This window comes from Arachis hypogaea, chromosome 3 (genome assembly GCF_003086295.3).
Source record: "Arachis hypogaea cultivar Tifrunner chromosome 3, arahy.Tifrunner.gnm2.J5K5, whole genome shotgun sequence".
NCBI lineage: Eukaryota > Viridiplantae > Streptophyta > Magnoliopsida > Fabales > Fabaceae > Arachis > Arachis hypogaea.
The window spans coordinates 53,386,240-53,411,208 of NC_092038.1; the positions used below are offsets into that span (position 1 = coordinate 53,386,240).

The 24,969-nt window shown below is 38.1% G+C and overlaps 1 non-coding gene across 1 annotated transcript; it reads right to left on the bottom strand.

Moving 5' to 3' along the window:
• Positions 1 to 5,689: 5,689 nt before the first annotated feature.
• Positions 5,690 to 5,797, bottom strand: LOC112792844 (small nucleolar RNA R71). Its single transcript, XR_003197566.1, has one exon. It is a non-coding gene; the product is annotated as a small nucleolar RNA R71 (small nucleolar RNA).
• Positions 5,798 to 24,969: the final 19,172 nt, after the last annotated feature.

The following is a 24,969-nucleotide window of genomic DNA, read 5'->3' on the forward strand; positions in this document are numbered from 1 at the left end:
TTAAAAGAAAAAGTGAAGGAAACTGAATGTGCTTTGGACATCATTGAAGAAAATAGATTTCTAAAATCTGAACTTGAAAAATTAAAAGGAAAGCACATTGTGGATTCTTCTCATGAGTTAATTGCTGAAAATGAAAGATTAAATGACATGATTAAAAGGCTGAATGGTGACTTAGCAAAATTTGCTCAAGGTTCAAGTAACTTGGACAAATTACTTGCAAGTCAAAGACCATTGTTTGAAAAATCTGGTTTAGGCTACATAGCCAAGGAAGATACAATTTCCAATATTTCCTCTATAAAGTTTGTGGCTTCTTCATCAAATACAAAAAATACATCTAACAAATCTGGTATTTGATATGTTTCAACTCTTGAAGAAAAATGCGATGAAGTATACACAAGTGAAACTGAGCCTTCACCAAGAACTGGTCCAAGCTCAAACCGGCCAAGTTTGGGTTACATTTCGAAAAATGAGGCTGCTTTCAAGAAACCAATTTTCTACAACAAAACCTCATTTTCGAAAAATCCAAAAAGTTTCAAAAATTCTGGTGAAAATATTTTTGCAAAGAGGAATAATTATAACAAAAATCAGTTTGTCAAAAGAAATCCATCTCCTCCAAAAACTAGAAAATTTCAACCATTTAATCAATTCAAGCAATATAACTCACCTCAATTTCAGTAACACACATAAAAAAATCATTGTGTTAATTGCAAGAAATTTGGTCACTCATATGCACAATGCTTCATTGAAAAGAGAGTTGTAGGAAACAAAGTTTACAATGTTGTTTGTGATTTCAATGCACTTGGGCAACCAAGATGGATTAACTTCAAAGGATCCAAATTAATTTGGATACCTAAGGCTACTTGAAACTCTTCATGCAGATTTGCTTAGCATCCAAGAACAAAAAGAACATGTGGTACATGGATAGTGGATGTTCAAGGCACATGACTGGAAGGTCGACCTACTTCATCGAACTAAACAAGTATGATGGAGGTTTTGTGACCTTTAGAGATGATGGTAAAGGTAAAATCATTGCTATTGGAAAAGTAGGTAATGAGCAATCAACTTTCATTGATGAGGTACTTTTAGTATGTGGTTTGAAGCATAATCTTTTGAGTATAAGTCAGCTGTATGATTTAGGATTTTTAGTGACTTTCAAAAGATCTGAATGCTATGTTGTGAATGAAAAGACAAATTAAGTGATGTTTGTTGCCAAGCATTTTAATAATATGTATGGACTTACTCTTGATGAACTGAATGATCAAAATGTAGCTTGTCTTCACTCTAAAGAATCGGAAAAGTGGCTATGGCATAAGAGATTAGGCCATGCAAGTATGTTTCAAATAAACAAACTTGTAAAGAAAAAATTAGTAAGAGGTCTTCCGTTGATAAAGTTTGACAAAGACATCACTTGTGATGCTTGCCAAATGGAAAAACAAACAAAAAATTCTTTTAAACCAAAGGAAGACATCTCTACTAAAAGACCACTTGAATTGCTACACATTGATTTATTTGGTCCAACAAGAACTCAAAGCCTAGGTGGTAAACATTATGGTTTAGTAATTGTGGATGACTATACTAGGTTTGGTTGGGTTTTATTTCTTGCACACAAAAATGAATCCTTTTCGACCTTTGAACGTTTTTGTAAGAAAATTCAAAATGAAAAGGATTTGAAAATCTCTTCTATAAGAAGTGATCATGGAACTGAGTTTGAAAATAATTTATTTGAATCCTTTTGTGAGAAATTTGGAATATCTCACAACTTCTCTTGTCCAAGGACACCACAACAAAATGGTGTGGTGGAAAGGAGAAATAGAAGCATACAAAAGATGACAAGAGCTATGCTTTGTGAGAGCAATGTTCCAAAATTCCTTTAGGCTGAAGCGGTTAACACGGTTTGCCACATTTTGAATAGAACAATCATAAGAAAATTTTTGAAGAAAACCCCTTATGAACTTTGGAAAGGCTACTGATGAGCGGATAATTTATACGCTTTTTGGCATTGTTTTTAGGTAGTTTTTAGTAGGATCTAGCTACTCTTAGAGATGTTTTCATTAGTTTTTATGCTAAATTCACATTTCTGGACTTTACTATGAGTTTATGTGTTTTTCTGTGATTTCAGGTATTTTCTGGCTAAAATTGAGGGACCTGAGCAAAACTCTGATAGAAGGCTGACAAAGGACTGCTGATGCTGTTGGATTCTGTCCTCCCCGCACTCGAGATATATTGGAGCTACAGAACTTCAAATGTCGCGCTCTTAACAGCGTTGGAAAGTAGACATCTAGAGCTTTCCAGCAATATATAATAGTCCATACTTTGTTCGAATTTAGATGATGCAAACGCCAGTTCCATGCTGCATTCTGGAGTAAAATGCCAGAAACACGTCACAAACCAGAGTTAAACGCCAAAAACACGTTACAACTTGGCGTTTAACTCCAAGAGAAGCCTCTGCACGTGTAAAGCTCAAGCTCAGCCCAAGCACACACCAAGTGGGCCCCGGAAGTGGATTTCTGCATCAATTACTTATTTCTATAAACCCTAGTAACTAGTTTAGTATAAATAGAACTTTTTACTATTATACTAGGTGTCTTTGACTGTCTAGTCTTTTGACCATTCGGTCTTTTGATCATTCATGGGAACTGGCCATTCGGCCATGTCTGGACCATCACTTATGTATTTTCAACGGTGGAGTTTCTATACACCATAGATCAAGGGTGTGGAGCTCTGCTGTACCTTGAGTTTTAATGCAATTACTACTATTTTCTATTCAATTCAGCTTATTCTTGTTCTAAGATATTCGTTGCACTTCAACATGATAAATGTGATGATCCGTGACACTCATCATCATTCTCACCTATGAAGACAACCACTTCCGTTCTACCTTAGAACGAGCGAGTATCTCTTAGATTCCTTAATCAGAATCTTCGTGGTATAAGCTAGAACCCTTTGGCGGCCATTCTTGAGAATTCGGAAAGTCTAAACCTTATCTGTGGTATTCCGAGTAGGATTCAAGGATTGAATGACTGTGACGAGCTTCAAACTCGCGATTGTTGGGCATAGTGACAGACGTAAAAGAATCAATGCATTCTATTCCGACATGATCGAGAACCGACAGATGATTAGCCGTGCTGTGACAGATCATTTAGACCATTTTCACTGAGAGGATGGGATGTAGCCATTGACAACGGTGATGCCCTACATACAGCTTGTCATGGAAAGGAGTATGAAGGATTGAAGGAAGGCAGTAGGAAAACAGAGATTCAACAGGGACAAAGCATCTCCACACACTTATCTGAAATTCCCACCAATGATTTACATAAGTATCTCTATCTTTATTTTATGCTTTATTTATTATTTATCTCGAAACCTTTATAACCGTTTGAATCCGCCTAACTGAGATTTACAAGATGACCATAGCCTGCTTCATACCAACAATCTCCGTGGGATCGACCCTTACTCACGTAAGGTATTACTTGGACGACCCATTGCACTTGCTGGTTAGTTGTGCGAAGTTGTGACAAAGTGTGATTCACGTTTGAGAGCACTACCAAGTTTTTGGCGCCATTGTTGATGATCACAATTTCGTGCACCAAGTTTTTGGCGCCATTGCCGGGGATTGTTCGAGTTTGGACAACTGACGGTTCATCTTGTTGCTCAGATTAGGTAATTTTTCTTTATGTTGTTTTCAAAAAGTTTTCAAAAAAAAATTTTCAAAAAAATTTTATTTCTTTGTTTTTGTTTTTCTAAAAATAATTTTCGAAAAAAATACAAAAAAATTATAAAATCATAAAAATAAAAAAATATTTTGTGTTTCTTGTTTGAGTTTGGTGTCAATTTTTAAGTTTAGTGTCAATTGCATGTCTTTAAAAATTTGTGCATATTTCGAAAACTCATGCATGGTGTTCTTCATGATCTTCAAGTTGTTCTTGGTAAGTCTTCTTGGTTGATCTTGATATTTTCTTGTTTTGTGTTTTTTGTTGTTGTTCATATGGATTTTTGCATTCATAATGTCTAAGCATGAAAAATGTCTAAGTTTGGTGTCTTGCATGTTTTCTTTTCTTGAAACTTTTTCAAAAATAGTCTTGATGTTTATCTTGATCTTCAAAGTGTTCTTGGTGTTCATCTTGACATTCATAGTGTTCTTGCATGCATCATGTGTTTTGATCCAACATTTTCAGGTTTTGGGTCATTTTTATGTTTTTCTTTCTCATCATTGAAAATTCAAAAATAAAAAAAATATCTTTCCCTTATTTCTCTCATAAAATTCGAAAACTTGAGTTGACTTAGTCAAAAATTTTTAAAACTTAGCTATTTCTTATAAGTCAAGTCAAATTTTCAATTTTTTAAAAAAAAAGAAAAAAAATCCTATCCTTTCAAAATCTTTTTCAAAAATCAAATCATTTTCATTTTTCTTTTATGATTTTCGAAAATTTAAAATTATTTTTCAAAATCTTTTTCTTATCCTTTTTTCATAATTTTCGAAAACTTTACTAACAATTAATGTGATTGATTCAAAAATTTGAAGTTTGTTACTTTCTTGTTAAGAAAGGTTCAATCTTTAAATTCTAGAATCATATCTTTTAGTTTCTTCTTAGTCAAGTAATCAATTTTAATTTTAAAAAAATCAATTTTTTTTCAAAATATCTTTTTCAATCATATCTTTTTAAAATATCTTTTTCAAATCATATCTTTTTCAAAAATTTGATTTCAAAAATCTTTTCTAACTTCTTATCTTTTCAAAATTGATTTTCAAATCTTTTTCAACTAACTAATTGACTTTTTATTTGTTTCTTATCTTTTTCAAAACCACCTAACTATTTTTCTCTCTCTAATTTTCGAAAATTACCTCCCTCTTTTTCAAAATTTTCTTAATTAACTAATCGTTTCAAATTTTAATTTTAATTTTAATTATTCTCTTAATTTTCGAAAATCACTAATTTTTCAAAAAAATAATTTTCGAATTCTCTCTCATCTTCTTTTATCTATTTATTCATCTACTAACACCTCTCTTCTACTCAAGAATTCGAACTTACTCTTCCCCCTTGTGTTTGGATTCTCACCTTTTTCTTCTTTTATTCTTTTCTTCTTCTACTAACATAAAGGAATCTCTATACTGTGACATAGAGGATTCCTCTTCTTTTTCTGTTCTCTTTTTTTTCATATGAGCAGGAGCAAGGATAAGAATATTCTTGTTGAAGCAGATCCTGAACCTGAAAGGACTCTGAAGAGGAAACTAAGAGAAGCTAAATTACAACAATCCAAAGACAACCTTGCAGAAATTTTCGAAAAGGAAGAAGAGATGGCAGCTGAAAATAATAATGCAAGGAGGATGCTTGGTGACTACACTACACATACTTCCAAATTTGATGGAAGAAGCATCTCAATCCCTTCCATTGGAGCAAATAATTTTGAGCTGAAACCTCAACTAGTTGCTCTAATGCAACAGAACTACAAGTTTCATGGACATCCATCAGAAGATCCCTATCAGTTTTTAATTGAATTCTTGCAGATCTGTGAGACTCTTAAGACTAATAGAGTAGATCCTGAAGTCTACAGGCTCATGCTTTTCCCTTTTACTGTAAGAGACAAAGCTAGAACATGGTTGGGCTCTCAACCTAAAGATAGCCTGGACTCTTGGGATAAGCTGGTCACGGCCTTCTTGGCTAAGTTCTTTCCTTCTCAAAAGCTGAGAAAGCTTAGAGTGGATGTTCAGACTTTCAAACAAAAAGATGGTGAATCCCTCTATGAAGCTTGGGAAAGATACAAACAGATGACCAAAAGGTGTCCTTCTGACATGCTTTCAGAGTGGACCATTTTGGATATATTCTATTATGGTCTATCTGAGTTCTCTAAGATGTCACTGAACCATTCTGCAGGTGGATCTATTCACCTAAAGAAAACGCCTGCAGAAGCTCAAGAACTCATTGACATAGTTGCAAATAACCAATTCATGTACACTTCTGAGAGGAATTCTGTGAGTAATGGGACGCCTCAGAAGAAGGAAGTTCTTGAAATTGATGCTCTGAATGCCATATTGGCTCAAAACAAAATGTTGACTCAACAAGTCAACATAATTTTTCAAAGTCTGAATGGATGGCAAAATGCATCCAACAGTACTAAAGAGGCATCTTCTGAAGAAGAAGCTTATGATCCTGAGAACCCTACAATGGCAGAGGTAAATTACATGGGTGAACCTTATGGAAGCACCTATAATTCCTCATGGAGAAATCATCCAAATTTCTCATGGAAGGATCAACAAAAGCCTCAACAAGGCTTTAATAATGGTGGAAGAAACAGGCTTAGCAATAGCAAGCCTTTTCCATCATTTTCTCAACAACAGACAGAGAATTCTGAGCAGAGCCCCTTTAGCTTAGCAAACATAGTCTCTGATCTGTCTAAGGCTACTTTAAGTTTCATGAGTGAAACAAGGTCCTCCATTAGAAATTTGGAGGCACAAGTGGGCCAGCTGAGTAAGAAAATCACTGAAACTCCTCCTAGTACTCTCCCAAGCAATACAGAAGAGAATCCAAAAAGAGAGTGCAAGGCCATTGATATAATTAAAATGGCTGAATACAAGGAGGAAGGGGAGGACGTGAATCCCAATGAGAAAGACCTCATGGGACGTCTCCCAGACAGAAAGGAGTTCCCTATTGAGGACCTAAAGGAATTTGAGGCTCATATAGAGACCATAGAGATTCCATTAAACCTCCTTCTGCCATTCATGAGCTCTGAGAACTATTCTTCCTCTGAAGAGGATGAAGATGTAACTGGAGAGCAAGTTGCTCAATATCTAGGAGCTATCATGAAGCTGAATGCCAAGTTGTTTGGTAATGAGACTTGGGAATATGTACTTCCCTTACTTATTAGTGAACTAGATAGATGGGTTCAACAAACTTTACCTCAAAAGAAACAAGATCCTGGTAAATTCTTAATACCCTGTACCATGGGCACCGTGACCTTTGAGAAAGCTCTGTGTGACCTGGGGTCAGGTATAAATCTTATGCCACTCTCTGTAATGGAGAAACTGGGAATCTGTGAGGTACAAACTGTCACTTTCTCATTAGAGATGGCAGACAAGTCAATAAGACAAGCTTATGGAATGGTAGAGGACGTGTTAGTGAAGGTTAAAGGCCTTTACATCCCTGCTGATTTCATAATCTTAGACACTAGGAAGGAAGAGGATGAATGCATCATCCTTGGAAGACCCTTCCTAGCCACAGCAGGAGCTGTGATTGATGTTAACAGAGGAGAATTAGTCCTTCAATTGAATAGGGACTACCTTGTGTTTAAGGCCCAAGGGTATCCCTCTGTAAACATGAAAAAAAGGCACGATAAGCTTCTCTTAATACAGAGTCAAACAAAGCCCCCACAATCAAACTCTAAGTTTGGTGTTGGGAGGCCACAACCAAACTCTAAGTTTGGTGTTGAACCCCCACATTCAAACTCTAAGTTTGATGTTGGGAGGTTCCAACAATGCTCTGAACATAAGTGAAGCTCCATGAGAGCTCACTCTCAAGCTATTGACATTAAAGAAGTGCTTATTGGGAGGAAACCCAATTTTTATTTATCTATATTTTTTATTGTTCTTTTGTGTCTTATTAGGTTCATGATCATATGGAGTCACAAAACAAATACTAAAATTAAAAACAGAATAAAAAATAGCAGAAGAAATAGCACACCCTTGAGGAAGAGCTTACTGGCGTTTAAACGCCAGTAAGGAGCATCTGGCTGGCGTTCAACACCAGAACAGAGCATGAATCTGGCGTTAAATGCCAGAAACAAGCATGGAACTGGTGTTCAACGCCAGAAACATGCTGCAGACTGGCGTTGAATGCCCAAAACAACAAGCATCAATCTGGCGTTAAACGCCAGGATTGCATGCAGAGGGCGTTTTACACACCTAATTGGTGCAGGGATGATAAATCCTTGACACCTCAGGATCTGTGGACCCCACAGGATCACCTCAGGATCTGTGGACCTCACAGGATCCCAACCTACCTCAACTCACATTCTCTCTTCTTCACACAATCCAATAACACTCTTTCCCAAACACCCTTCACCAATCACCTCAATCTCTCTTCCCCATCACCTCTTCACCACTCACATCCATCCTCTCTTCCCCATAAACCCCACCTACCTTCAAAATTCAAAATCTCTTTCCCACCCAAACCCACCCAAAATGACCGAACCCCATTCCCTCTCCCTCCACTATATAAACCCCTCCATCCTACTTCATTGTCACACAACACAACCCTCTCTTCTCCCCCATGGCTGAAACCCACACATATCTCCCTTTCCTCCATATCTTCTTCTTCTTCTTCTATTCTTTCTTCTCTTGCTCGAGGATGAGCAACATTCTAAGTTTGGTGTGGTAAAAGCATAGCTTTTTTGTTTTTCCATAACCATTGATGGTACCTAAGGCCGGAGAGACCTCGAGAAAGAGGAAAGAGAAGACAAAAGCTTTCACCTCTAAGTCATGGGAGATGGAGAGATTCATCTCAAGGGTCCTGATACGCGAAAATTAATATTTCACGTACAACCGGCAAGTATACCGGGTCGTATCAAGTAATAAAACTCACTAAGAGTGAGGTCGATCCCACGGAGATTGCTAGATTAATCAACTTTAGTTAAATGGTAATTTTAGTCAAGCAAACATGGTTTTGAATTCATGAGATTTGATTTTTTGAATGTAATTGCGGGAAGTTAAATGACAAGGAATTTAAAGAACTAGAATAGAGAAAGAAGATGAAAGTAAATAACTGAAATTTAAAGTGCAAGAAACTTAAATGACATGAAAAATAAATTGCAAGAAAGTAAAGATTGCAGAATTTTAAAGAGCAGAAAAGTAAATTGCAAGGAATAGAAAACAGAGTATGAGTGATGGAAAGATAACTTGCAAGAAAATAGAAGGGAATTGGGTAATGGGTATTCAAGAAACTAAAGAATAAAAGAGATGAGAATTAATGATGGAAAGATCATTAGGGATCAGAGATGTAAATTATCATGAATTAAATTTGCTCAACTCCTTCTCAATCATGGGTGTAGATCCATGGCGGATTGTGAATAATTGAATTCCAATCTCTTGGCTATTCAATTTCTCTCAACACAATCAATTGCCACTCTCGTTATCTAATTGGTCATGAGAAGAGGTGAAGTTCAATTTCTAATCCAAAGCCACACAACTTCCAAGATCTCAACTAAGGGAGGTTACATCTCACATACCAACCCAAAGTATATTGATCAAAGAAATTGTGAAAGGAGAACTCTAAACTGAATTATATGGATTCTTTCTCAAGTTCACCATAAAATTCATGTAGATTCAATCCTTCTCTCGAATGTAATTGAATCTGTGAAGAACAAGAGTTTCCTCTTGGATGAACCACTTGAATTGAGAAGGAAAAGATTAGTTGTTAACCCATTCAAATAAACAGAGCTCCTCCCCCTAATGAAAGTGGGGTTTAGTGAATCATAGCTCTCAATTCAACAATAATTGAAAAGGTAAACATTAAAATTCAGTAGAGAAGAAAATGAAGAATGAAGAAGAAGTTCTTAAAACTGAAATTTGAAAGTTGCAAGAAAGATAAAATCGCTTTCGGGTAGCCTCCCGAAAGTGAAGAATGCTCTAAGAGTCCAAGAAAAAGTTAAAGCAAAAATCTCTAAAGTGAAAGAAGTTCCCCCCAAGTACAAAATTTTACTCTATTTATACTACTCCTAAGACTCATTTGGAGGTCCTTAATTGGGTTGACAATGTGGGCTTTTCCATGGTTAAGTTCCTGGTCCAATGAAGGAAGAATTTCCCATTGAAGGGAGTGTAGAGCACAAGAGCAATTCCTCATCAACTCTGGCCCAACTGGGCGTTACTGCCAAAAATGCCAGCTTATAGCACATTGGCAACGTGCAAAGAATTTCCTGGGCACCAGGCTTGGTGCTTGGGCGTTGCCAGCCCAAGTTGTTGCTAAACACTTGGCCTTTTCTGAATTCAGTTTTTGGTGCCCAAAGTTGCCTCTTTTTTGAGCTTCAATTTTGTGCTTCACTATAAACTATTATATATGGTTGAAAATCTCTGAATGTTAGCTTTCCAATGCAACTGAAAGCACCTCAATTGGATCTCTATAACTCAAGTTATGCTCCTTTGAAGATGGTATGGTCAGGCTGCCTGGGCTGGGCGTTTTTGGTGAACACGCCAGTGATAACGCCTGTGACAACGCCAGTTCTGAGGCTCTAAATGAAGCTGGCTTTTGAACCTTAAAATAAACTCCAATCCCATACTATAATATATGGTTGGAAAGCTCTTGATGTTTACTTTCTAATTCCACTGAAATCACCTTATTTGGAGTTTTCTAGCTCAAGATACACGCCTTTGAAGAGAGCAACATCAAGCTGCCTAGGCGTTGTTGCCCACGTTGCTGGCAAACACGCCAGCAACAACGCCAGGCTCTCCTCTCTTCTCTGCTTGGGCGTTGTTGCCCACGTTGCTGGCAAACATGCCAGCAACAATGCCAAGATGTCTTTTTCCTCCTTGCTTGGGCGTTGTTGCCCACGTTGTTGGCAAACACGCCAGCAACAACGTGCAACCTTTCTCCTCCATTTTGCATGTTTTTAGGGCTTAAAGATGACTCTTATTTGAGCTTCCATTTCATGCTACATTATGGATTATTGTATATTGTTGGAAAGCTCTGGATGTCAGCTTTCTAATGCCATTAAAAGCATGTCAATTGGGTCTCTATGGATCAAGTTATGCCTCCTTGAAGAGGGTAAGGTCAAGCTGCCTGCTGGATACACACTAGCACATTGCCAACTTGGTTTCCAAGTTGCCAACGTGCTGTTCCTCCTGGGCAGCACCAAATGGGCGTTGGCAACTTGGTTTCCAAGTTGCCAACGTGCTTCTCCTTCTTGCTCCAAGATCTCCTTGCACCATTGTCTTCTTGCTTCATCACCTATCATAAACCAAAGAACTTTTCTCAAAGTTTTGCCATCTTATGCATTGAATTTCAAGGGAATCATTCATCTCAACTTGCACATAAACTTCTTGGATCATTTGCATAGATTATGCTAGATTTCACTTAGTTCTTGGTTCATGAATGCATGGAGGAAAAGTTCACAAAATTGCTTATTTATTTCAAAGAAAATGAATGAAACTAAGCTAAAACTAACTAAACCAACAAGCTAATATAGCAAAGATGCAAATACATCACAACACCAAATTTAAACCTTTCTTGTCCTCAAGCAAGAAAAGAACTATGCACAAAGATTTCTTTTAATTGGAATGAGTTGAGGAATAGCTTGTAATACCTTGGTGAGTGAAGTGATTAAGTGATAGTGGGGTGAACTTTGAATTATGTGTTCATGCAAGGGTCCCAATGCTTATCAGTCCTTACATTTTGGAAGTCTTAGATCTTAGGACTTTCATTCAAATGATATCATGGAAATCTCTCTATAGGTAATCACCTTGAAGCAGCTCATAGTTTCTGTGTCTTGGCCTTGACTCTAAGTGTCATGTCTCAAAGCGGCTCTTTAGATAAGCTTTCAATCAATACTCCCAAACCAGTTGGTTTTAAGGTATTAGGTGTTGAAACACCCCTTAGGATTTACTTGCTCAAGCCTCTCTCTTTGACACAATTCTACCACAAGCATTTAACTAGGATAATAACTCTTTGAGTTCTCATTTCTTTTTTTTTCTTCCTAGTAATTGATGCTCAGAGCCTTTTGCCATGTTCTTTTGTTTTTCTGTTTCTTTTGCTTTCTTTTGTTGCTGCTTCTTGGATCAATAAATGTTTGAGATTCTCCATAATACTTCTTTGAACTCTGTTTCCTGCCTATGAGCTCCCATGCAAGTTTTCACAAACATGCAACCTCAATACATAATCATACAACTAGAACCACCATTTCTCTTAATCTTTTGCTTGCCTCAAAACAAATTTTTGACTCCTCCATCATTCTTTTTAAAGAGATGTTCTCTGTTTGCATTCTTATAGATATTGAGTGCAAGCAATTTCAAGAGTATGGTGTTATAATGTATCAAACATCTTAGTTATTGAACTACAAAGAGGTTATACTAAGCAGATAAACAGGGGTACAATATCACTTTCAATCATAGCAGTTTGAATACAAGACAATCACTCAACAATACAACCTTTTGGAGTTTACTTGCTTTACTCCTTATCATCATCATTGTTGGTCTTTATATCCCTCTTTGTCTCTTTGGTTGATGATGCTTAACCCTTCCCAAGATTGAAGTGACTGCCTACAATGAACTTTGGAAGTTGCTTGTCCCCAAGCACTTAAGAGATGGTTAGCATGCATGTATGCTTTTGATCTTCTGGACATAAGTTGGTGTGAGGACACCAAACTTAGTTCCTTGCTTACTTTAATATGCAATAAAATGAATGCATGCAAGAAACATCAAGTGCTTCTATTAAGGAAATAAAATCTAAATTAAAAGTAACAATTGTTAAGTAGTTTTTCTGATTGTTTGGAGCGAGTGACTAATCATGTAGAGGGTTAAAATGTGTCTTTAATGAAACTTTTTGGTGGAATACCAAACTTAGCACCTCACATTCACCTCTAAATTCTGTCGGTGTGCAACACCAAACTTAGCTCCTTGCAATGCAGATAAATATACTTAACTCTTTTATTGAATTAACTAAGAAAAGAAAACTACCTTTGGTTGGGTTGCCTCCCAACAAGCGCTTCTTTATCGTCATTAGCTTGACGGTTGTCCCCCTTTAGGGAGGATGATAATCATAGTGCCTTAATCATTCCCCTCTCACTGTGAGCTTCCTTCCAGTATCATTCTTGACGATTTCCACATGTTCAAGTGAGAGAATTTTGTTCATTGTGTAGTATCCAGAAAAATGTGGAGATGTTTCCATTGGTTGGTAGGTTAGCATCACTTTATCCCCTGGTGAGAAGCCTTCAGTAGGGATTTTCTTGTTTCTCCATCCTCTTGGCACTTTCTTCTTGGGACTCTTTTCTTTTCCAGGAAGTAGTTCAGGTTTTGGAGCCTTAATTTTTGGAAGGTTCTTGCTGAGAGTCTCAAATGCAGGCTTTGGTTGTCGCTTCTCCTCTATTCTTTGAGCTTGTTGCAACACCTCCACCTCTTTCCTTTCTTCCCAGCATGGGCTTAGGTGCATTGGAAGTGTCTCATTAGGTGCCTCTTTCAAGTTTGAATCTATGGAATCGATCTTCATACACCCTTCCTCTTGGGTGGAATCTTGCAAATTCTTGAAGACATGGAACACTATATGCTCTTCATGCACCCTTAGCATCAATTCTCCTTTTTCAACATCTATCAATGCCCTGGCAGTAGCTAAGAAAGGTCTCCCTAGGATAATGAGAGTGTTGTCATCTTCCTCTATGTCTAGGATGACAAAGTCAACTGGGAGGAAAAATTTGTCCACCTTTACCAATACATTCTCTACAACCCCGAGTGCTTACTGAATAGATTTGTCCGCCATTTGAAGGGCTATCTTTGTGGGTTTCAATTCATGAATCTGAAGCTTCCTCATCAAAGATAGAGGCATCAGATTTATGCTTGCACCAAGGTCACAAAATGCTCTCTCAATCATCATGTTGCCTATTGTGCAGGGGATATGAAAGCTCCCTGGGTCTTTCATCTTCTTTGACAACTTTTTCTGGATGATGGCACTACACTCCCTGGTCATCACAACCGTTTGTCCCTCTTTCAAGGATCTTTTCTTTGTTAACAATTCCTTCATGAACTTAGCATATAGGGGCATCTGTTCAAGTGCTTCAATGAAGGGGATGTTGATGTGTAGTGTCTTGAATATCTCCAAGAATTTGGAGTATTGTTTCTCTTTGTTCTCTCCTTTAAACCTTTGAGGGTATGGGAGCATTGGTTGGTATGCTTTCACTGCTTCCTTCTTAGCTAATTTATCACTTTGTGTATAGGTTTCTTGTTCCTGCTTTTGTTCATTCACCTCTTCTTTTAAGCCTTCTTTGTTGTGTTCTTCCTGAGTAATGGCTTCTGTCTCAACTTTCTTTCCACTTCTCAAGGTGATTGCTTTACACTCCTCCCATTTTATGGCTTTTCCTGTGTCTCTTGGGTTGTCTTCAGTGGTACTAGGGAATGCTCGCTTCTCACCTATCTCTGTGATATGTTTAGCCATTTGTCCCACTTGTCGCTCAAGGTTCCTCGTGGTGGCTTCATGTCTCTCTTGTCCTTTAATCAAAGTCTCTTGCCCCTTGGCTAAACCTTGAGTGGTCTGGGCAAGTGACTGTGTGTTTTGGGTAAGGGCTTGCAAAGCTGCTTCAAGACTAGAGATCCTGGTTTTATGATGGTCAATGGATGGTATGATGGGGTGATTGTTGTTGCTGGAAGTTGTTTGGAGACATGGTGTGGTAGCTTTGTGAGTTGGACGTTGGTGCGGGAAAGTTATTTTGGTGAGTTTGTGGGTTGTTGTGAGGTGGTTGGTATATGTTTTGTGGTTTCTTGTATTGGTTAGTGTTGTTAGGAGGGTGATTTTGGTTGTTTGTGTTGCGGGTATGGTTGGAGTTATTGTTCTTTTGCCAATGATTTTGGTTTTCACCCCACTTCAGGTTATCCCCAGGATGGGTTGTATGTATTACCATGAAATTCATTCTGAGAGTTTGAAGTATTCTGCATGTATTGAACTTGTTCTTGTGGCTGTTCAACAGTGACTCCTTCACCTTGACCCCATTCAAGTGAAGGTTGATTTGTTGTGTTCACTGATGCTAGTTGGAGGATATCCATCCTCTTTGTCATCATTTCCATTTGTTGTTGGATCTGTTGGTGCATTAACTTATTCTGTGCCAATATAGCGTCAACACCTTCAAGCTCCATCACGCCCTTCCTTGGGGCTGAGTTATAATGCCTCTCTGATGAGTAATAGTACTGATTTTTTGCCACAATCTCAATGAGGTCTTGAGCCTCTTCAGTAGTCTTCATCATGTTGAGTGATCCTCCTGATGAATAATCTAGTCCTTTCCTTGCTTCTAGATTTAAGCCTTCATAGAAGTTTTGGAGTTTGACCCAATCACTAAACATATCAGGTGGACATCTTCTCATTAATGCCTTATATCTCTCCCAGGCTTCATACAACGACTCCCCTTCCATTTTCCTAAAAGTCTGAACCTCTTTCTTCAACTTGATGATCTTTTGAGGTGGGTAGAACTTTGCTAGAAATCAGCTCATCAAATCATTCCAATTTTTGATGCTTTCCTTGGGGAATGACTCTAGCCATTGAGTGGCCTTATCCCTCAAAGAGAATGGAAATAACAGCAATTTGTAGACGTCTGGATGCACTCCATTTGTCTTCACTGTATTACATATCCTCAGAAAAACAGACAAATGTTGATTTGGGTCTTCAAGAGGTCCCCCTCCATAAGAGTAGTTATTTTGTACCAAAGTGATTAGTTGGGGTTTTAACTCAAAGTCATTGGCATGGACATTTGGGGTGACAATGCTGCTCCCACAATGTTTTGGATCAGGGATGGTGTAAGAAGACAACACCCTTCTAGGTGGTCCATCATTGTTAGCAGCTCCTCCAAGAGGATTGTGCATGTCGTCCTCCATGACTTGGTCCTCTTCTTCTAATTCCTCTTCACCAACTATCCCCTTTCCTCTTTCTGCTATCCTTACCCTTCGGAGGGTTCTCTCGTCCTCAATATTAAATCTATTTGCCCCTGACATACACAAACAAAACCAATAACACAAGTGAAACACTCTATTGCTAGAGTGGAGTTGAGGTTAGTCAAACAAAGTATCAAACAGTTAGTGGGCTTAACAAGAAAGAAAGAAAAATGCTTAATCTAAACTACCATTCACTAAATCATTGTCAATCTTTGCCAATCCCCGGCAATGGTGCCAAAAACTTGATACGCGAAAATTAATATTTCAGGTACAACCGGCAAGTATACTGAGTCGTATCAAGTAATAAAACTCACTAAGAGTGAGGTCGATCCCACGGAGATTGGTAGATTAATCAACATTAGTTAAATGGTAATTTTAGTCAAGCAAACATGGTTTTGAATTCATGAGATTTGATTTTTTGAATGTAATTGTGGGAAGTTAAATGACAAGGAATTTAAAGAACTATAATAGAGAAAGAAGATGAAAGTAAACAACTGAAACTTAAAGTGCAAGTGATGAGCGAATAATTTATACGCTTTTTGGCATTGTTTTTAGTATGTTTTTAGTATATTTTAGTTAGTTTTTATTATATTTCTATTAGTTTTTAGTTAAAATTCACTTTTCTGGACTTTACTATGAGTTTGTGTGTTTTTCTGAGATTTCAGGTATTTTCTGTCTGAAATTGAGGGTCCTGAGCAATAATCTGATTCAGAGGCTGAAAAGGACTGCAGATGCTGTTGGATTCTGACCTCCCTGCACTCGAAGTGAATTTTCTAGAGCTACAGAAGTCCAATTGGCGCGCTCTCAATGGAGTTGGAAAGTAGACATCCTGGGCTTTCCAGCAATGTATAATAGTCCATACTTTGCCCAAGATTTGATTGCCCAAACCGGCGTTGCAAATCAGCTTCAGAGTTCCCGGCGTTTAACGCCCAAACTGGCATAAGAATTGGAGTTAAACGCCCAAACTGGCATAAAAGCTGGCGTTTAACTCCAGAAAAAGTCTCTACATATAAAAGCTTCAATGCTCAGCCCAATCACACACCAAGTGGACCCCGGAAGTGGATTTTTACGTCATTTACTCATTTTTGTATACCCTAGGTTACTAGTTCATTATTAATAGGATCTTTTGATATTGTATCTGTACCTCATGACACTTTAGACGTTTTCTCATTGTATCTTCTACAGCATGAGTCTCTAAACCCCCTGGTTGGGGGTGAGGAGCTCTGTTGTGTCTTGATGGATTAATACAATTACTACTGTTTTTCATTCAATCACGCTTGCTTCTATTCTAAGATATCACTTGTTCTTCAACTTGATGAATGTGATGATCCGTGACACTCATCATCATTCTTGCTTATGAACATGTGCCTGACAACCACCTCCGTTCTACTTCAGATTGAGTGAATATCTCTTGGATTCTTCAATCAGAATCTTCGTGGTATAAGTTAGAATTGATGGCGGCATTCAAGAGAATCCGGAAGGTCTAAACCTTGTCTGTGGTATTCTAAGTAGGATTCAAGGATCGAATGACTGTGATGAGCTTCAAACTCCTGAGGGTTGGGCGTTAGTGATAGACGCAAAAGAATCAGTGGATTCTATTCCAACCCGATTGAGAACCGACAGATGATTAGCCGTGCTGTGACAGAGCGCGTTGAACATTTTCACTGAGAGGATGGGAGGTAGCCATTGACAACAGTGAAACCCTACGTACAGCTTGCCATGGAAGGAGTCTTGCGTGCTTGAAGAAGAAGACAGTAGGAAAGCAGAGATTCAGAAGATAGAGCATCTCCAAAACCTCAACCTGTTCTCCATTACTGCAAAACAAGTACTTAGTTCATGTTCTTTTACTTTTTACAATCAACCCTGATAATTATTGATATCCTGACTAAGAGTTACAAGATAACCATAGCTTGCTTCAAGCCGACAATCTCTGTGGGATCGACCCTTACTCATGTAAGGTATTACTTGGACGACCCAGTGCACTTGCTGGTTAGTTGTGCGGGATTGCAAAAGTGTGATTGCAATTTCGTGCACTAAGTTTTTGGCGCCGTTGCCGGGGATTGTTCGAGTTTGGACAACTGACGGTTTATCTTGTTGCTTAGATTAGGACTGTTTTATTTTGTTGGTTTAGAGTCTTTTATTTGAGTTTAGTTTCATATTCTAAGTTTGGTGTCTTCTTTGTGTTTTCCTTTAAGTTTTCGAAAATTTGTGTCTGATTTTCTAAAAATTTTAAGTTTGGTGTCATTTTGTTGTTTTTCTCTTTCCTCATTTCAAAAATTGATTCTTTTTCAAAATAATTTTCAATCATATATTTTCAATTGCTGATTCCAAAATCTTTTTAATTAACTAATTGATTTAGTTTTCAATTTGCTTTAATTTTATTCTCTTTTGGTTTTCAAATTCTTATTTTATTTCATTATTTTCAGTTATTTTAAAAAAAATTTACTTTACTTGTGAATCCATATTATATTCTCTTTCTCCATCATGGACCTAAGTGGAATTGAGCAGTCCAGAAGGACTCTGGGGTCATATGCTAACCCCATTACAGTTGCATATGGGAGTAGCATCTGTATACCTCCCATTAAAGCAAGCAGCTTTGAGCTAAATCCTCAACTCATTATTATGGTGCAGCAAAATTGCCAGTATTCCGGTCTTCCACAGGAAGAACCTACTGAGTTTCTGGCACAATTCTTACAAATTGCTGACACAGTACGTAATAAAGAGGTGGATCAGGATGTCTACAGACTATTACTGTTTCCATTTGCTGTAAAAGATCAAGCTAAGAGGTGGTTGAATAACCAACCTACAGCAAGCATAAAGACATGGAAACAGTTATCAGACAAATTCCTGAATCAATTTTACCCTCCAAAAAGGATGACACAACTAAGGCTGGACATCCAAGGCTTTAAACAAGAGGATAATGAATCCCTTTATAATGCCTGGGAGAGGTATAGAGGTATGCTAAGAAAATGCCCCTCTGAAATGTTTTCAGAGTGGGTACAGTTAGACATCTTCTACTATGGGCTTACAGAAAAAGCTCAGATGTCTCTAGACCACTCATCTGGTGGATCTATACATATAAGGAAGATGATTGAAGAGGCTCAAGAGCTTATAGTTACTGTTGCTAGAAATCAATATTTGTACTCTAGTAATGAGTTCTCTACAAAAGAAGAAGTTATGGCAGTAGCCACTGATCCTAATCCTCAAGAACAGATGGTTGAGCTTAATCAGCAATTACACTTGATGACAAAACAGTTAGCAGAATTTAAAGAGATGCTCTAAGAAACTAAAATTGCTAACAAGAACATAGAATCACAGTTGAATCAGGCAAAACAGCAGTTATCTAAACAGATAACAGAAGAATGTCAAGCAGTTCAACTGAGGAGTGGGAAGACACTGAATAACACTGCTCAAAGTAGCAAAAAGCCAATAAAGGAACAATTGACAGAGAATAACCAAACCACTGTCCAAAATCCCTCTGAGGACAGTAAGAGCCCAGAGAGGAATACTCTTGGCATTGAAACGCCAGAAAGGGGGGGGGAAGCTGGCGTTAAACGCCCATTCCCTGCCCAGTTCTGGCGTTCAAATGCCAGAAAAGGGGGAAAAGTTGGCGTTAAACGCCCATTTTTCACCCAATCCTGGCGTTCAAACGCCAATGGGGAATCAGACACCTGAGAGTGCTGATAGTAACCCCTCTAAAAAGGCTTCTCCGACCACTTCTGTAAGGAATAAACTTGCAGCAATTAAGGTTGAAGAATATAAAGCTAAGATGCCTTATCCTTAGAAACTCCGCCAAGCGGAACAGGATAAGCAATTTGCCCACTTTGCAGACTACCTAAGGACTCTTGAAATAAAGATTCTGTTTGCAGAGGCACTTGAGCAAATACCTTCTTATGCTAAGTTCATGAAAGAGATCTTAAGTCATAAGAAGGATTGGAGAGAAACTGAAAAAGTATTTCTCACTGAAGAATGCAGTGCAGTCATTCTGAAAAGCTTACCAGAAAAGCTTCAAGATCCAGGAAGCTTTATGATACCATGCACATTAGAAGGTGCTTGCACCAAGACAGCCCTGTGTGACCTTGGAGCAAGCATCAATCTAATACCTGCATCCACTATCAGAAAGCTTGGGTTAACTGAAGAAGTCAAACCAACCCGGATATGCCTCCAACTTGCTGATGGCTCCATTAAATATCCATCAGGCATAATTGAGGACATGATTGTCAAGGTTTGGCCATTCGCCTTTCCAACTGACTTTGTAGTACTGGAAATGGAGGAGCACAAGAGTGCAACTCTCATTCTAGGAAGACCTTTCCTAGCAACTGGACGAACTCTCATTGATGTACAAAAAGGGGAAGTAACCCTGAGAGTCAATGAGGATGAGTTCAAGTTGAATGCTGTAAAAGCTATGCAGCATCCAGACACATCAAATGACTGCATGGGCGCTGACATTATTGACTCTTTGGTGGAAGAGATCAATATAACTGAGAGTCTCGAATCAGAGCTAGAGGACATCTTTAAAGATGTTCAGCCTGATTTGGAGGAATCAGAGAGAATAATAGAACCTCTGAAAATCCTTCAGGAAGAGGAGAAACCTCCCAAACCCGAGCTCAAACCATTACCACCATCCCTGAAATATGCATTTCCGGGAGAAGGTGATTGATGAGCGGAAAATTTGTACGCTTTTTGGCATTGTTTTTAGTATGTTTTTAGTATGATCTAGTTAGTTTTTAGTATATTTTTATTAGTTTTTAGTTAAAATTCACTTTTCTGGACTTTACTATGAGTTTGTGTGTTTTTCTGTGATTTCAGGTATTTTCTGGCTGAAATTGAGGGACCTGAGCAAAAATCTGATTCAGAGACTAAAAAGGACTGCAGATGCTGTTGAATTCTGACCTCCCTGCTCTCGAAGTGAATTTTCTGGAGCTACAGAAGCCCAATTGGCGCGCTCTCAACGGCGTTGGAAAGTAGACATCCTGGGCTTTCCAGAAATATATGATAGTCCATACTTTGCCCAAGATTTGATGGCCCAAACCGGCGTTCAAAGTCACCATCAGAATTCCCAGCGTTAAACGCCAGAACTAGCACAAGGATGGGAGTTAAACGCCCAAACTGGCACCAAAGCTGGCGTTTAACTCCAGGAAGAGTCTCTACACGAAAATGCTTCAATGCTCAGCCCAAGCACACACCAAGTGGGCCCGGAAGTGGATTTTTATGTCATTTACTCATCTCTGTAAACCCTAGGCTACTAGTTCTCTATAAGTAGGACCTTTTACTATTGTATTTTCATCTTGGTTCTTCTGGTTCCCTCTCTGGGGCCGAAGCCAATGATCACACTATCACTTATGTATTTTCAATGGTGGAGTTTCTACACACCATAGATTAAGGTGTGGAGCTCTGCTGTACCTCGAGTATTAATGCAATTACTATTGTTCTTCTATTCAATTCCGCTTGTTCTTGTTCCAAGATATCACTTGTTCTTCAACTTGATGAATGTGATGATCCGTGACACTCATCATCATTCTCACCTATGAACGTGTGCCTGACAACCACCTCCGTTCTACCTTAGATTGGGTGGATATCTCTTGGATTCTTTAACCGGAATCTTCATGGTATAAGCTAGAACTGATGGCGGCATTCAAGAGAATCCGGAAGGTCTAAACCTTGTCTGTGGTATTCTGAGTAGGATTCAATGATTGAATGACTATGACGAGCTTCAAACTCCTGAGGGCTGGGCATTAGTGACAGACGCAAAAGAATCACTGGATTCTATTCCGACCTGATTGAGAACCGACAGATGGATAGTCGTGCCGTGACAGGGTGCGTTGAACATTTCCACTGAGAGGATGGGAGGTAGCCACTGACAACGGTGAAACCCTTGCATACAGCTTGCCATGGAAAGGAGTAAGAAGGATTGGATGAAGACAGTAGGAAAGCAGAGAGACGGAAGGGACCAAGCATCTTCATACGCTTATCTAAAATTCCCACCAATGAATTACATAAGTATCTCTATCTTTATCTTTATGTTTTATTCATCATTCATAACCATTTGAGTTTGCCTGACTAAGATTTACAAGGTGACCATAGCTTGCTTCATACCAACAATCTCTGTGGGATCGACCCTTACTCGCGTAAGGTTTATTACTTGGACGACCCAGTACACTTGCTGGTTAGTTGTGCGAAGTTGTGTTTATGCCATGGTATTGAACACCAAGTTTTTGGATTCATCACGTGGGATTATTTGAGTTGTGAAAAGTATTGATCACAATTTCGTGCACCAAGTTTTTAGCGCCGTTGCCGGGGATTGTTCGAGTATGGACAACTGACGGTTCATCTTGTTGCTTAGATTAGGTATTTTTCTTCAGAGTTCTTAAGAATGAAATCTAGTGTTTCAAGGTGATGTTCTTATCATCACCAAAGCTGATTGATTTTCATCAATTTAGCTCTTGAATGCAATGTCCTGCTGAAGCTTGTTCAGCCATGTCTAATTTCTTTAGACTGAAGCTTTAGACTAACATTGCATGATTCCTGGAATTCTCATTAAGAATTTTGATGCCTTTATTTTATTTTCCACTTAATTTTTGAAAAATCCAAAAAAAATTTACAAAATCATAACAACCAAAAATATTTTATGTTTCTTGTTGAATCTAGAGTCTCATTTTAAGTTTGGTGTCAATTGCATGTTTCTGTTCTCCTTGCATTCATTCATGTGTCTTAAGTGATCTTCAAGATGTTCTTGATGATTTCATTGCTCTGATCTTTAAATTCTCTTGACTTGAGTGTTTGTGTTTCTCATATGCATTCTCATTTTGTTAGTGTCAGTAGTATACAAACTGCTAAGTTTGGTGTCTTGCATGCATTGTTATTTGATTTTAGTTGCATTTTGATTATTCCTCACTATTAAAAATCCAAAAATATTTTTAATTTGTGTCTTTTCAAGTCAATAATACAGAGGATTGAAGATTCAGAACATACAGCAGAGGAACTACACAGAAAAAGCTGGGCGTTCAAAATGCCCAGTGAAGAAGACAGACTGGCATTTAAACGCCAGCCAGGGTGCCTGGCTGGGCGTTTAACGCCCAAAAGTGTAGTGGTTTGGGCGTTAAACGCCAGAATGTGCACCATTCTGGGCGTTTAACGCCAGGATGGCACAAGAGGGAAGATTTTGTTTTCAAATCAAATTTTTTTTAGTTTTCAAAATTTTTCAAAATCAAATCTTTTTCAAATCAAATCTTTTTAATCAAATCTTTTTCAAAATCAATTTCTTTCCATTTTCAAAAATACTTGCTATCAATTAATGATTTGATTCAACAATTCAAGTATGTTGCCTTTTCAGTTGAGAAAGGTTTAATGTTTGAATCATATCTTTTCTTGTTAGCCAAGTTATTAATTTTTAAAATCAAATCTTTTTAAAAATGTTTTTCAAATCATATCTTCTCAATCACATCTTTTTAAAACCATATCTTCTCAATCATATCTTCTTAATCATATCTTTTTCAAAATAGTTTTCAATGAAATCTTTTTTATTTCTAATTTCAAAATCTTTTTCAAAAATCACTTGATTTCTTTTCCACTCTTGGTTTTCGAAAATCAATTAGTGTTTTTCAAAATGTTTTCAAAATCTTTTACTTAATTACTTCCCCTCTTCTCACATCCTTCTATTTATGGACTAACACTATTCCTCAATGAACAATTCGAACTCTATCTCTCTTGATAAGTTCAAATTCTTCTACTTCTGCCTTCTATTTTTCTTTTCCTCTGACACCTCAAGGAATCTCTATACTGTGACATAGAGGATTCCATATTTTCTTGTTCTCTTCTCTTTCATATGAGTAGGAGCAAAGACAAGAGCATTCTTGTTGAGGCTGATCCTGAACCTGAAAGGACCTTGAAGCGAAAACTAAGAGAAGCTAAGGCACAATTCTCTGTAGAGGACCTAACAGAAATCTTCAAAGAAGAAGAACACATGGCAGCCGAAAACAACAACAATGCCAACAATGCAAGGAAGGTGCTGGGTGACTTTACTGCACCTACTCCCGACTTCTATGGGAGAAGCATCTCTATCCCTGCCATTGGAGCAAACAACTTTGAGCTTAAGCCTCAATTAGTTTCTCTAATGCAACAGAATTGCAAATTCCATGGACTTCCATTGGAAGATCCTCATCAGTTTTTAGCTGAATTCTTGCAAATCTGTAACACTGTCAAGACTAATGGGGTTGACCCTGAGGTCTACAGACTTATGCTATTCCCTTTTGCTGTAAGAGACAGAGCTAGGACATGGTTGGACTCACAACCTAAAGAAAGCCTGAACTCTTGGGAAAAGCTAGTCAATGCCTTCTTGGCAAAGTTCTTTCCACCTCAAAAATTGAGTAAGCTTAGAGTGGAAGTCCAAACCTTCAGACAGAAGGAAGGAGAATCCCTCTATGAAGCTTGGGAAAGATACAAACAATTAATCAGAAAGTGTCCCTCTGACATGCTTTCTGAATGGAGCATCATAGGTATTTTCTATGATGGTCTGTCTGAACTGTCCAAGATGTCCTTGGATAGCTTTGCTGGAGGATCTCTTCATCTGAAGAAGACGCCTACAGAAGCTCAAGAACTAATTGAAATGGTTGCAAATAACCAATTCATGTACACTTCTGAAAGAAATCCTGTGAACAATGGGACAAATCAGAAGAAAGGAGTTCTTGAGATTGATACTCTGAATGCCATATTGGCTCAGAACAAAATATTGACTCAGCAAGTCAATATGATTTCTCAAAGTCTGTCTGGAATGCAAAATGCATCAGGTAGTACTAAGGAAGCTTCATCTGAAGAAAAAGCTTATGATCCTGAGAACCCTTCAATGGAAAAGGTGAATTACATGGGAGAACCCTATGGAAACACCTATAATCCTTCATGGAGAAATCATCCAAATCTCTCATAGAAGGATCAACAGAGACCTCAACAAGGTTTCAACAATAATAATGGTGGAAGAAACAGGTTTAGCAATGGCAAGCCTTTTCCATCATCTTCTCAGCAACAGACAGAGAGTTCTAAGCAGAACCACTCTGACTTAGCAACCATGGTCTCTGATCTAATCAAAACCACTCAAAGTTTCATGACTGAAACAAGGTCCTCCATTAGAAACTTGGAGGGACAAGTGGGTCAGCTGAGCAAGAAAATTACTGAACTCCCTCCTAGTACTCTTCCAAGCAATACAGAAGAAAATCCAAAAGGGGAGTGCAAAGCCATCAACATGGCCGAATTTGGAGAGGAGGAAGAGGCAGTGAACGCCACTAAGAAAGACCTCAATAGACGTCCACTAGCCTCCAATGAGTTCCCCAATGAGGAACCATGGGAATCTGAGGCTCAAAATGAGA